Source organism: Triturus cristatus, chromosome 3_1 (assembly GCF_964204655.1).
Source record: "Triturus cristatus chromosome 3_1, aTriCri1.1, whole genome shotgun sequence".
NCBI classification, from domain to species: domain Eukaryota; kingdom Metazoa; phylum Chordata; class Amphibia; order Caudata; family Salamandridae; genus Triturus; species Triturus cristatus.
Window position 1 is genome coordinate 437017809 of NC_140583.1, and position 5456 is coordinate 437023264.

General features: G+C 44.6%; 1 long non-coding RNA gene across 1 annotated transcript; it reads left to right on the forward strand.

The window, feature by feature from the left end:
• The first annotated feature begins 1114 nt into the window (after positions 1 to 1114).
• Positions 1115 to 1980, forward strand: LOC146860374 (uncharacterized). The gene is made up of 3 exons (XR_014979143.1): positions 1115 to 1162; positions 1730 to 1804; positions 1892 to 1980. It is a non-coding gene; the product is annotated as an uncharacterized LOC146860374 (long non-coding RNA).
• The last annotated feature ends 3476 nt before the right edge of the window (positions 1981 to 5456 follow it).

The following is a 5456-nucleotide window of genomic DNA, read 5'->3' on the forward strand; positions in this document are numbered from 1 at the left end:
GTAGGTCAAACCACACAGAAGGTGAAAGCACGGGTTCTCCAGCACATGAGCAGGATCAGATGTAGAGTGCAGGGAGCTCCTTTGGTGGAACACTTCACCACACACAATCACCCTCCAGAGAGCATCAGATGGAGGGTGCTGGAGAGAGTCTGCCCACATCCTTGGGGCGGGTCCTTAACAGCTGCTCTTAATCTGAAAGAGTGCAGGTGGATCCATTCCCTCAACTCTGTGTTGGCAGGTCTAAATGAGCATGAGGAAACTGCAAAACAAATGGACCATTTGTGACACAACATCACCTAGGCAGCCACATGCCGAGGCGTTCACTGACTGACAAGCCTACTCAAGATAGTGCACAACATCTACTCCCATTCCTCACTGTGGTCAAAATCACACTTTTTAATAAGGTACTCTTGATCTATTTGTTTATTAATGAACCTCTAATCCATGTTGACGTTGTTACTACTGTGTATATATAAAGGCGAATGTAAAGATGTAATGGCGCCTTATAAACATATAAATAATAAGATCACAGTAACTTGGATGTATTCTGCTGATCGCACATGTTTAATGCTCAACCATGATGGGCTCATCTTGTACATCATCCGAATAAAACACCACCTTTTAAACATGTTAAAGATAGTACACAACATCTGCTCCCGATTCCCATTGTGTTTTTATTAACGAACCCCTGATCCGTAGTAATTGTGACAATACTATGTATATGTAAGGCGCATGTAAATATGTGTTGGCGCCCAATACAATGTGTCAAGACTCCATTGACTTGGATGCATTTCACCGCCACACATGTTAATTGTTGAATATTAATGGACCTATCTTGTACAGCTTTTAAATTGTCCAGATACTACAATTAATTGAGCATCAGACCCATAAGGACACATATAGCCGACTTAGCAGTGCACTTGCACTTCTCTTTGAAGTAAAGGTCAATTGTCAAACAGGGAGTCACAGCACACCGAACGCCATCCCGATCGATCTCTCCGGTTGCCTAGCAACCGCACGTAACGGCAACGTACACACTACCACGTTGTTAAATGAGTGATTCGGTGCTCGCAGATGTTAGGATTCATTTTCTTTACGATTGCAGGACGGAAGCCTGCTTTCCTCACACTGACGCATCCCGGGACGAATCACGCGACTCAAGGTGAGAAACAGCCGCCCAGCTCTACCCTTCCACCGCTGGCTCCTTAGCATGCACGCATCCCTGCTATGCCCGATAGATTTCGCTGGTCCCTTTTGTTTCAATTTTAAATGTTTTGTTCCCCGGGTGTAAATGGGCAGCTCACCTCCTGAGGGCACGTCAGACCGATTCCGCTGGCTCGACTACAAACTCTCCAAACACTGGAGCGAGCCCCACCCGGCGCCTAGCATTCACAAACTATGCCCGACACTTTTTTCACTTTTTTACTACTTCAAATCACGGGATCTAGACCCACTCATATCGTCATGCGGCCATGTCCAGACCACCTTGTTGAATCTACCTTATTTGCATGTTACAACCTGGCACGCAAATCGCCTTGCCGTCAGTGTTTATTTATTTATTATTAATTTACCCCTGGTCCCAGATACAAACAGAGACTTTCTACACCGCAACTATCCTGCTAGGCCTTAATTACCACGGGACGCAAGGCACATTGACTGTCCCCGTGCGTTATTAAACAAACCACTTGGTTAGCTATCCATTCTGACACTCCATTTACTTCCTTCACAGCCATTTATAGCCAAGAATCCCGCAGACCCTCTCACCGGGATCACACAGCCCGAATTAGACTCTGGCCTAGCCAAGGTGAGTGCTCCACCTTAACTCTCCATTCTGCACACCACTGAAAAATGTGCCACACACGCCTGACTTTGCCATGTCCTCTATCCGTAGGCTGTTACTGATCAATCAATCTCCACCGCCCTCCTCGCACCATGTCCTGATGAAGACCCGTAGTGACTACTGAAGGGAGCACACCTCGGGTTGAAACGTCGACGATATACTAGGCACAGATCTACCAAGACCATACTTACAAAAGAAGCATTTACAGCCAGTAGGGCGCTAGGTTATTTGTCTGGACTCAAAGTAACTTTGTCTTTTCCCTTGTATATAAATCTTGTAACCACCTTGTACATATTGCACCAAGTTGATCACTAAGCACCTTTGTCACATGAGCACTATATGTATATATTTGACCTATTTCTGAACAGCCTCTTTGTACTTTTGAAAAATGGATATATCTGAATGAATTAATTCTGATAAAATGCAAAGTGGATATACACAAACATTGTGATCATTCCAGATAACGCTTCCTATCTGGTCAGGCGTGTGTTTCATTCATGTTCCATTGATATTTGGTTTTATGCCACTCTTTATGCGCAAAGACAATTTAATCCGACAGAACCATTTTTGTTTATAAACGTTATACCCAGGTTCTGAGAGACACCAGGTCGCCCCACTTTGTTGTTTGATTTACTAGTGCAGGTGCACGCCTGCGAGGGTATTCACTCTCATTTGTTTGTCTCTAAATGTACGCATTTGTTGATCCATCAGTTTATTTGTGATTTTCTCCAAGGCATGTGACATTTTATGACCACTGTACCCAACACACCTTAGATGATGTCTGATAGAGAAACATTGTCTTATAGCGAGGACTACATAAATAAGTTGATACAAGACCAGGGGGCATCGAATTTCCTCCTAGGCTCAGAGAGACTCTCACTGGACGCCGGTCTAAATGAAAAACTAGCCAAGCAAGAAAGGCTAGAAAAGAAAATGATCCGGTCTCGTTTGCATGGTCATGTATTGACTAACTGGCACATGCATCACCAAAGACTTTTGCGATTCCTTAATTGCGATTTTTAAGGAATCGCAATTAAGAAATTGCAAAAGCCTATGCATGTAGGAATCGCTATAAAAATAGCGATTCCCTCAAATTCCTTAATTGCGACTCTCAAATTGCGAGTCGCAATTAAGGAATGCCGTCCCATTCATTCCTATGGGCCTCCAGGCCCATAGGATTGAATTGGAGATTGCATGAGCAATTTGCGAGTACCAGTAGGTACTCGCAAATTGCTCATGCAATTTCAAGGGTGCAAGGGTGTCAAAATGACACCCTATTGCACCCCTGAAATTGATCTGTGCACATATGTTGCACATACACATGCTCTAAGGGCATGTGTGTGCGCAACATGAAACTTTGAAAAATGCACAAAAGTGCATTTCTCAAAGATTTTTCAAATTACCATGAAGTTCAACTTCATGGTAATTTGCTCCCCCTATTAGCGAAATCGCAATTTTTTTAACTTTAATGCATTGAATGAATGAATGAATGAAAGTGGATTTGTAACGCGCAACTTAGCCCAATGGGCGTCAAGGCGCCTAACCAGATAAAACTGACTTAAAAATAAAAACTAAAAGAGCTTACTGGTAGGCTTTTATAAAATACCAAGTTTTAAGAACCTTCCTGAAAAGGGCCAGAGAGGGTTGCGACTTAATCTCCAAAGGGAGATTATTCCAGAGTAGAGGTGCAGCAATAGAAAAAGCTCTACTCCCCCATCTGACCTTCTTAAAACGAGGAACTGCCAGCTGATTAGAATCTGAGGACCGGAGATGCCTACTGGGGATGTAACGGGTCAGCAAGGATCCCAGAGCATCTGTGGGGCCAGCCTGCAGGGCTCTATAAGTAAGGCAGAGAAGTTTAAAAGAGATTCTGAAAGTAATCGGAAGCCAGTGTAGATTCTTCCTGGCCAGTGTAGCAGAGGCGTCCTTAGGAAGAGACAGAACAAATCTGGCAGCTGCGTTCTGCACCAGCTGGAGGCGCTGAATAAGATATTTATTAGACTCTGCGTATAATGCATTACAATAATCTAACCTAGAGCCTACAAGGGCAATCACTGTCTGTTTACGTGCCTGCGGGGACAAATAATGCAGGATTCTTTTCAAGGTCTTGATGACTCCCCAACAGGTAGACACCATTCTGTTAACCTGAAGCTTCATGGAGAGTGAGGAATCAAAAATGATGCCCAGATTCCGAGCTGCCGGAGAGGGAGTGGGGCAAGTTCCTAGAGATGTAGGCCACCACTCACCGGACCAAATGTCCTGGTCCTTGCCAAAGACCAGGACCTCTGTTTTATCGGCATTGAGTTTTAATGAATTTAGAATCATCCACTCAGCTACCATCTGCATACAGGACCAAAAGGCAGATGCCGATTCACCAATTGTGTGGGCTAAAGACACCATAATTTACGTGTCATTGGCATAGGACACTACCTCCATCCCCTGTGATCTCACTAATCTAGCAAGGGGGGCCACATAGATATTAAATAGGGTCGGACTTAAAGCCGATCCCTGGGGCACCCCACATTGCAAAGATTTAGCAGGGGATAGGAACTCTCCAAGCATGACTCGTTGCTCTCTAGAATGTAAAAAAGAGTCAAGGAGACTTAAAGCCGTTCCTGCCACCCCTGCCTCCCTCAACTGAGATGTTAAGGTAGAGGGAGACAGGGTATCGAACGCTGCAGTCAGATCGAGCAGGACTAAAATCGTCGTCTGACCAAGGTCAACCTTACAACGAATGTTGTCAGCCACCATAGTCAGGGCGGATTCGGTGCTATGAGATTTCCTGAATCCGTGCTGAGAGCTGTCAAGAAACTCAGAGGAGTCAAGAAAGGGGGATAGATGTAGGTTTAAATGGGCTTCAAGCATCTTTGCAGGAGCAGGTAACAAGGAAATGGGTCTAAAAGTCCTTAACACTCCGGGATCAAGGGAAGATTTTTTAAGAAGAGGCTTCACTATGGCCTTTTTCCAGACCGAGGGAAAGATACCCTGGGACATAGCCCCATTCATAATTTCCAACAGTGGAGGTAAGAGAGTATCCTTGCATTCCTTTAGGACTTTCAGAGGACAAGGGTCTAAAGGAGAGGCAGACTTAGTCCTGTCTAGCAAGAGATTCAGCCCCTCAAGGGAAAGCAAAGGAAAGTGGGTGAAAGAATTATTAGGATTTCTCCTCCAGGATTCGGAGGCCTTGATATTGAGAAGTGAGGGCTCATCCAACAACTTCCTCTGGTTTTCTAAAGCCAGATGGATATCCGAAATTTTCTTATAAAAGAAATCGGAGATGTTAGTGCAAAGCTCCTGTGAAGCCACAACTGGGTCGGGTATCTGAAGAGAGCATAAAGAGTCTACGATCTTAAAAAGCTCTTTAGATGGAGGAAGAGAGGTCGTCAAATTAGAGAAATACTCTTGCTTCTCTTTAATAACTCTAGATTTATACTCTCGTAGCGACAGTTTATGGTCCTCTCTGTCGGACGAGTCCCACGACTTACGCCATTTTCTCTCCTTAATTCTGCAGGTTTGTCTTAGGAGTCTTAAAGGCTCCGTAAACCACGGAGCAGAGGGTTTCCGATGGGCCCTATACCGCAGAGTAACGGGGGCTAAGGCGTCAACCGCTGTGATA